Source organism: Dromaius novaehollandiae, chromosome 5 (assembly GCF_036370855.1).
Source record: "Dromaius novaehollandiae isolate bDroNov1 chromosome 5, bDroNov1.hap1, whole genome shotgun sequence".
In the NCBI taxonomy this organism is placed as follows: Eukaryota; Metazoa; Chordata; class Aves; order Casuariiformes; family Dromaiidae; genus Dromaius; species Dromaius novaehollandiae.
The window spans coordinates 4,070,797-4,080,104 of record NC_088102.1 but is presented as its reverse complement, the minus strand read 5'-3'; positions in this window follow the sequence as shown (position 1 = coordinate 4,080,104).

The following is a 9,308-nucleotide window of genomic DNA, read 5'->3' as shown; positions in this document are numbered from 1 at the left end:
GGACATGCATGTCTTAACTGGCCAGATTTAGTCTGTGCCGAGAAGAAAATGGCATTTTCTTGCAGGAGTGAGTGAGCATCACGTGCCACTCGCATGATCTGGTTGTCTAAGGAGCTCTTCCTATGTTGGAGTTATCTGAACTACCGCAGGACGGCTCCATCGCCGGGGCCGCTGGTCCAGCTCCAGCCCAAGCCAAGGTGGCACTCCCAGCAGCCGAGCAGCCCCGGTCCCCACCGCCTCGGCGGATGGTTTCTGTCCGTTTGCCAGCTCCACACATCACAGCTGGACTGGGATGAGCTGCGGAGCAACAAAATGAGGGAGGAAGCTGTTCCCTGCAGAAGAAACTGAGGCTACACAACTCATGTCACTAAGGACCTGTGGCACAGGCTCTGAGAGCAGAGAGCTAAATCGCTGCCAAATAAATCTCTCCTCTGTTCAGAAGGGACTAGACTGGCTCTTTTTAATTCTCTTCCATGTTTTCTAAGTCGATTTTTTTCCACTCCTCTTCCCCTCACCCCTTTGTTCAGAACAGCTCTGTCGCTGAGGCAAAAAAACAACCCCCAAACCTTTCATTTTGCTGGCATTTTAGCAGCCCTTTGAAATTATATGGTTGTAGGAAGTGAATGGCTGTCGTCCCCTTACAAACGCTCCCCTCTCTGCTTTCCTGGAAAGAGCTTTCAGTGTTTCCCAATTTCTCTGCTAAAACTCAAAGTCAAAAGCGAGGGGAAAGCATTAGTTATGGGCTAGAGCCTCCGGAGCTTAAGAAGTGTCAGACAGGTCCTGGCCCTGGACAGGGAGGACAGGACAGTCCCTGTGCCCAAGGCCAACACAGAGGACAGGAGACACCAGGCTCCACAACCGTCAGTGGCAGGAGAGCCCTTCTTCCCCACCTTTCCAGGGAGCACAGGCGAGATGCCAGCTCTCCGGGGGCAGTGTGCCCGGGACACCCTGGGACCTGTCCCTGCCGTGGGCCAAACCCCGTGTCAGGGAGAAAGGAGCCTCTTGCTTTTGCTTGGGCAGGGCTTGGCCCCTACCTTTTGCATCTCCTTCTCACAGGAAAGGTGTTTAAACATCTCTTCTTTCCTAAAACGCTGCTGCATTGCCAGCACAGCAAGGACTCTCCGGGAGAAGATGTGTCGCCCTGTCCCAGAAGGGGTGAAGTGAGGACAGTTCGGCTTCCTCTGCGAGGGTGTCTCAAATCATGTGTCCCTTCAGATGTTTTCTTTCCACATCTTCTCCTGCGCAGATCGGCTGTTTGCCCGTGCCAGCATCTGCTATCACGAGGTCTGGATTTCATGGGATGCACATTTTCCTCCGTCAGTGCGGCTGGGCTGGGAATGCTCTAAACGCCCGGGGAACGCAGGGGTAGGTGGCACCACTTTGCAAATAACACCCCAAAAGAAAGATTCCCTGCTTCGAAAATAAGCTCCTCAGCAGAATAACGCAAAGCAGCTGGGGTGTACAAGAAAAACACCACCTGACGTGTATGGACACGCAGGTATCTTCTGAAAGCTGCCCCAGCCGAGCGGCAGCCCAGCACCCCTGTAAGCCCAGCTGGGAGAAGGTGCTGGTTCCTCTCGAGGCACTCGTGCAGTGGGGCTCCTCTGACCGAGATGAGCAATGCCACTTTGTCAGCCAGAGGTGAGTCTTGATTAGGAGTGGGCTGTCAGGGCTGGAACAGGCATGGTTTGCTTCTCCTACAGCTCCTCAACACTTCCACCACCGCCTTGATTCATCTGCGTGTGTCACTGCACGGCAACAGGCTCGTGGAAGCGCCCACGCCTCGTTTTCCGCCGTGCGAGGGGAGAGGAAACTCGCCTGGAGCTGGCAGCAGTGATTCCTCTGCTGCGGGTGAGCGCTGGATCAACGCCGCTGCTTCCCCCGGGGCTGGAGCTCCTCAACCACCACATCCACCACCGCAACCAAAGAGGCAGCTGTGGGAGCAGCAAAGGACCTGCCTGCTGCAAGTGCACCAGCCTGTCCTGCGCACAGCCTTCAGCTTAGGACCTCTTGGCTCAGCTAACAAGCCCGTATGGTTGCTCGAAGGGCAATGGCTATGAGACAGAAACAGGCCTCCCAAGCCTCTCCAAATCTCTCCAGCTGACTCAGCCAGTCTTCCTGAACAAGCTACCCATCGTTGTGCACATACACACGCTTCCCCTGAAAATTTCCCCCAAAAGCCCTACCACCTAACCAGGCCAATCACCTTCTCCGCCAGGTTTCCAGTGAGACTTTAGCAAAACACCATCACATCTAACTCATCCCACCTAACATTAGATGCCCACCATGAAGACCTCCACACCTGAGCTCGCCTCCGCAGGCTCCCGTTAGAGGATCCTGCCTTACTTCAGATGTCTGACTCAGGAAGAGATGATTTGAAATACTGAGCAGAGGCACCCAGCAGGGATGCTGCCTCTTCCCAGGGACTACGAGGAGAGCCTGGAGACCTTGCTCATGCGCAGATACCCACATGTCCGAGAGCAAAGAGCTGAAACTCGCTTTTCATGCCTTTGTTGTCCTCCCTGCAGCCTGGCTGTGCGAGTGTGTGACATGTTACCACCCGCACAACAGGATTTTCCAAAAGTTCAGATTTTGCCAAGCCATGGGTAGCTGGGTATTTAGTTGAGTCATTATCTATAATGGCTAATGGACGATGGCATGGATTTCATGGAAGAAATGTCTCCATTAACATGTAGCAGATAGTAGCAGATACTAAACTGCTACATTAAGTGTCTAATTATCATGTTAACAACATAAATATCAAAGAATACAGGGAAGCAGATTGACTACTTAAGTTATGCAAAATGTCTAATCCAGAGACAATTTTCCTGTGTAATTACTGTAATGTTAAACATTGTTACATAATGATTACAGATTTCAGGTCAGATACTTGGTACGTCACGAAAGCATGGTGTGTTTTGACATTTATAGGAATACTTTTTATTTTTAGTTAGTTTGGTTACCATGGCAGCAAGAAGAAATCTGCACTAGACTCAGCTATACATTAGATTTTGGCCTCCCACTCCATGCATCCAAAAACTTTTAAATTGGTTTCCCCAAAATCGTTAGCCATGAGCTAGAAGGGGTGGAACCAGGCTTGCAAATAAAAAAGCCAGCATGATGTTTTTTAATGATGGAGATATTCCTGAAGCCCCTCAGTAATGCTTGGTTCAACACAGGCAGTCATTGGCATATAAAGTTTTACTAATTTAGATCTCTCGACGACCCAGACTGTACCGCAGAGGTTAGTGCAGGTTGCACGGGTGAATGAGCCACATTCTCCTAGAAATGAGCAGTAATTGTCTGAAAACAGAAGTATTCTGCAAATATCTTGGGTCCTGTTGCAGAGCTGCGCCCCAGGCGCCGTGGGGAGATGTGGTCAGAGCTGCTCCGCCGTGGGCAGCCGCATCCCGGGGGTCCCAGAGGAAAAAGCCGGCAGAGTGGGCGACCGCATGAGGCTGGAGCCAACGTCGCATGCCGGCATGGTGCTGAGCCCAGGCAGCACCAGCAGCGACTCTCCTAATTGGGAAGCAGAAAGCAAAATCCTTTGATTGCCCTCCTGAGCCTCTCACCCGTTAGCACACAACTTACGAGGGAAGCGCGGCTGTGGCAGGTAACCGCCCATCTGCATGGCCTCGCTCCCATGCTCCGTTTGATGAAATACCTCCGGGCGCTGCAATCTCCCCATGCTACGATGCCTGCTAAGCTGCAGCTTGGGTCTGCGCCTAGCAAGAATGCTTTAATTCCTGGAAACCCTCCAGGCCAGGAACATCGGCGAGGCAGAGGAAGGACCCTGCGTTGCACCTGCGCAGGCTGGTCCCACTGCCAGCCCTTCGCTGTTCCCCAGGAGGGACGCGGACACCTTGCCCGGGCTGGGAGCAGATGGAGGAGGAGGCTGAGGAAGGCTTGGACCAGCATCAGCCCTTGGGCGGCCAGGCCTGACCCTGCGCCCTCCCTGCTGCGAACTCTCCCACCGCGTCGCCTCGTAGCAGCCAGGCTGCTCTTCCCGCTGCCAGGCGCTCCGGGGAAAGGCAATGCCGCCAGGAGATGCTCCGGCTCCCGCTGAGCAGCCTCGGCCCTTCCTCCCTTCGGGACTGCCCAAGGCGTGGGAGGCAGCGCGGTGAACGCCAAGCACCCGATCGAGCTGTCACAGGAGTGTGGCAGGCCTGATCCTGGCCCCCATTCCCAGAGATGGGAGTTTCAGGTTGGAGGGCCGGACCGGGGTGTTGCTGGGAACAAACTCCCTGGTGAGAAGCACGGATGAAACGCAGTGGGAAGCTGGTCTGGGGAGCGCGTGTGTGTACACGCTCAGTCTCCGCTGGGGGAAAAACATTCCCGCCAGGCTCTCAGTTATTTTCCAACGAAACATGATAATTCATTGAAGACATCCCAGAATTTATCACCACTTGACATGGCAGGAAATCGAGGGTTGCCCTAAGCCTCCCGCTGCGTCGCCAGCACAGACCGATGCACCCTCGGTGCTGCCCCGGCGTGCGGCTCGCACGTGACGGGCACCTGCCAGATCCGTGATAGAGTCAGCGACCCGCAGAAACGGCTGGGAAACGAGGAATTGCCAGCGGGGAGGAAAGAGAGAGATTTTTCATGCTGAGTGACCTGAACAGCCCCGTGGGGACGCATGGAAATTTCCCCAGCCCCGAGCCAGGAGCCGGGGGAGATGGGAGCTGCTGGGGCATGCAGATGGAGCAGAGCAGCCCCACGCCAGCTCCCAGCTGGCCCCACCAAGGCCAGGACACGCCGGCACGGCGGGAGGCCGTTCCCCCATTCCTCCCCCCATCACAGCACCTTATTATCAGGATGCTGATTTGGCTCTTAGGAATCCACTGAGGTCGCTCAGCCCATCTGTGGCTGCCTATGTCCGGCCACGTTTCAGGGCGGTCCATTCCCTCAACGCCCTGCGCTCCGCAGCGCTGAATCCCGGCGCTTTCATAGCCTCCCGAGGGAGGACGGCACCGGGCAGCTCCTGCCGCATCGGGCTGTGGATGCTGTGACTCTCAGGCTACTTCTCCTTCCAAGACCTTTACGTTTCCCCCGCTGCTCTCCCTGCGGTGCAAAGCCACGGCGTCACCCGCCCTCAGCCCTTCCTGCCGGCTCTGTGCGACACCCTCAGACTCGCCCAGATCCCAACTGGCCACTTCACTGGGATCTGTGTCACCTCTCCAGAGATATCCAGCAGCGCTTGCCTGCTTCCGAGCTGCAGCAGAGGACGCAGAACAGGTTATTGGCACCAGCCCCCTACTAGGGCTGGGCAAATGTTAAGGTCCCCTATGCCAGGACCCTATTTTGGCAAAAAAAGGCTTTGGTCTAACTGGGGAGCCAATAAATTTCAGTGCAACAGAGTTTTGTTTTCAACCCTGAAGACGCAGGACATGTCACACCCCCAGCCTGGTTTATGAACCACTAAATATTTCCCAGTTGCGCCTTTGGCCAGCGGAGAAAGGAGGAAGAAGGCAAAGCCCGTCTGTGGGAGGAAGGCCAGATTTCTCTGCTGGGATGAATTTAATATTGCTGTGCTTTGGAATGAGTCACAGGTCGGAAAAGTGGGGCATTAATCTCGGGGGAGATGAGTGGGTGGGCGGCATGCAGAGGGCACGGTCAAAGAGCATCGCAATTTCTGTGTGCAGCTGAGCTCTTCCCATTTATTAGCAGCCGGAGAATTTGGGCTTTAGCTCTCTCTCAATTAAAATCAGAAAATTCTCAGTAGCTTCCCAGAGTAGAAAAAATAAAAATAAATGTCACCTATGAAAGTAATCAGAAATTCAGATTGGTGTGCTTTTCAATACATCTCACCCCGAGGCATCATTCAAGCATTTAGATTTTCTTCTGGAGCCCTCTTGCAGCAGCCAAACGTCTCCAGGAACCAGCATACCTGCCAGGCCAGGCATGACTCTCCTGAGCAGTTTTGCTACCTTATCTTCAGAGCCTGTGAGAATATTTTGAGAAGACACTTCCAGTAGGTGACAGAGAGCCACTGCCACCCCATGCGGCCACGCACCGATGTTCAGAGCAGCTTGCTGCCTTGCATTGCTGAGGAAAAGCACTTGGAGAGGAACAGCAGCTCTTGGACATTTGGGTTTTTATCTTTACGCTGCGCTAAGTGCTGGTTTTAATAGAGAAGGTGTGTGTGTGAGTGTGTGCATAGTGAATTTAATTAAAGTCTGTTAAAGGAAAAGATCATTAAACATTTAAAACTGTTGTACTGTTAAAGTTCTCGTTAGCGCTTCTCAGGAACCAGCCTCGCCACCGAAGAGCCTTGTCGGCCCAGAGCAGCCCCCGTCTCACGCAGCAGCCCCAGCCAGCTCCGGAGGTTATTCAAATGCACCAAAGCATTTATTAGCCAGGGGTTTATTTAGCTTCCAGCCTGTGCATGTAGACAGAAAAGCCAACGCAGAGCCAGTCTGGTGTGTCGGTGCCTCGCTGCCTTCCAAGCGCACAGCCAGCATCCCTGGCCCGCAGAACCGCTGGGCTGGAGCTGCGTCGCTGCAAACACGTCTGCACGGGCAACGTTTCGCAGCACGAACGCTGTGTGCATGGGGCGGCTCGAGCTGCTTGCCAAAGGCAGGCGAATCGCTCGGCAGGGCAAGAGCCGGGGCAAGACCTGTGCTGGGGCACGCGGCCAGCGCGTGGCAAGGGCAGGAGCGGGACAGGTCGTCAGGCCCTGCAGAATGGGCACCACAGCCCAGATCTTCACCATGGGCACAGAGACTCAAACGCTGGGTTGGAGTTCCCACAACGGGGTGCAGAGCTATGGCTATGTTGTTAGGTAATATTAGATTTTTTAGCGCCAGGCCACTTTCTCAGTGTATTGGGTACATACGTCTAGGGATATTGCTTGTCAGCCTACGAAGCCCGGGGTGTCATCGTTTGGGGAGCAAGGATGAAAAGGAGGCAGTAAGACGCTAGCTCCTTTCAAGAAGCTCCTGGCTCTGAGCCCACAGATGCCAGTGGAAAGTCCCCCAGTGCTGGCAGCTCTGGATTCAGCCCCAAGCTTAAAAATTAGCAGATCTAATGTGGCTTCGTAGCTGCTGCTTGTCCGAAAGACACGTTCTATCTGGTGGCCCTCACCCAGCAATGTGGGGAACTTCTTGTCTGTGTCTACAGCTGCCGTGAATAAGGCACTTCTCCACTTGCTGTTTGGTCCGACTTGGGATCCCACCAGCAAAAGCATTTCCTAGGCAGCCCACGGACAAGGAGACAGGGGTTTTTTGTAGGTCTCCAGTTCCCCTGTTATTGAGCCCCCAGCAGCTTCGAGTGTCTCCTACACAACAGGAAAATGTCCTATTAGTATTTTGCTGTTGTGCAGTTTTCCTCTAGCTTCCTGAGCGTAACTAGTCCCAGGAAACCTTGCTATTATCCTAGGAAACCGCCATTCACCACGAGAAGTAAGGCCCAGACATCAAAGCTGGCAACATCCTTTGAACAATGAAAAGCAACACATCTCAGACAGGGGGAGATTGTCCTTTGGGAATCTGGCATCGAAAAGTTCAACACTTTGAAAGCTTTGTCACAGGAACAGACAAATTTTTCTCGGATCCCTCAGGTTCAGGCAAGTTAGCAACAGCGAGGCAAAACTGTCGAAGATGCCACATGAGTTCAACAAAGGTCAGTCATCCCACAATAAGCTGGCACCGTTCTTTGAAGAGAAAAGACCTTGGAAACAAATAGGAGGCAATTTCAACCTCCTGAGCTTTTGCAAGGCACCTGAAATGGTGCCACACAGTCCAGCTGGGACTAATGATACAATCAGTAAGAAGCATGGAAAAACATGCTGGAAGGCAGCTACTGGTGGGGTCCCGGGAATTTCAGGCCTGTGACACTATTCGATATCTTGTCCAGCATTTCTGCTAATGATCTTGGCTCCAGAGACGAGAGTCAGCTCAACAAAAGTGCTAATGACACAAAGCCAGGAGGCATCCTCAGCACAGAGAGGAGCCAGGATATACTGGAAACACTGGATGACCTGGAGGACTGGAATAACAAAGGGAATATGAATTTCAAGGTCATGCGTGCATGCAGGGACTAATAAACAAGCATTTCTGCTGTCAGCTGAGAGCTCATCAGTTCAAAGTGACTGAGGAGAAGGAGGATCAGAATGTATTAGTTGATCATGGGATGAATTATGAGCTGCCAATGTCTTAAAGTCATAAAAAGGCAACTCTAATCCCAGGATGCATCCACTGAGATGCTTCCAGTAGACACAGGGAAACATGAATGTCACTGTACAAAGGGCTGGAGAGACCTCATAGAGCTCACGAGGTACCATGTGCAATACCCAGGTCAGGGAAGATATAAAAAAGTCTAAAAGAGAAGCTGAGAAAGGCTCCTGGGATGATCAGGAAGCTGAAGAGGCACAGAGGAGGGAGAACAGACTGGAGGAGGTTTGGCGTATTTGCACTGGCAAGAGGCTGAGCAGGACCAGGAAGGAAAAAGAGCTATTTGAGCTAAAGGACAATGTTGGTAGAGCAAAAGTGGGATAAATAAATGAAAATGCTTTGAAGAAGCTTTCTAAAACTCCAAGGCTTTGGAGTTGGCAGGGGCAGCGAGGGAAGGCGAAGCGGAGCTGGGTTTAACATGGTGCCAGGCTGGTTCATGGAAGGTTTACACGACAGGTCTGGACCGAGGGAGACCACCTTTCCTGAGCCTGGAGCAGGTTTCTCGCTTCATAACAGAGCAAGATCTGCTGCTTGCATTGGACATGCATGTCCTCCCCGGCAGCGTGGTGTGCACCATGCCCTGCACCACGGGGCAGGTCCTGAGGCACCCAAACACGTCCCGGGCTTCCCAGCACAGGCAGACCAAGGAAGTACCTCAAATACATTTTCAAAGCAACATGCTCCGGCTAACAAACCACGCAACAGGCACAGCTAAAGTCTTGGGAGCTGCAAAACCTTGGCCTAAGCATTCAGGGTTTTCCCTCCCGGCTGCCAGGGCCTCTCACGGCCAGAGCGCTGAGCAGCTTCCCCACGTGCCGTGCAGCTTCCCCGAGCTCCTGCCAGCTCTCATTTCTCCCATCAAGGTGTTAAGAGTGCAATGAATAAACAGGACTGCAGAGCTCTTAGTCTGGGCTCACTCCTCTCCTTTATTTATTAGCTCCAGCCTGCCTCAGGGCCTCATGAATCCAGCCCAGCTCGCCCTGCCGGCTGGCCCTTACCTGCGAGCACGCGCGTGTGCCCAGGCGCGCCTGCGCCTGCCCGGCCTGCCCCTCGCCGTGCGGCTTCACACGTGCCCCGAGGATTTTGTGCCGGAGGACCTCTCGAGCGCGGGGTGCGAATGTGGGAGCCAGCCAATTT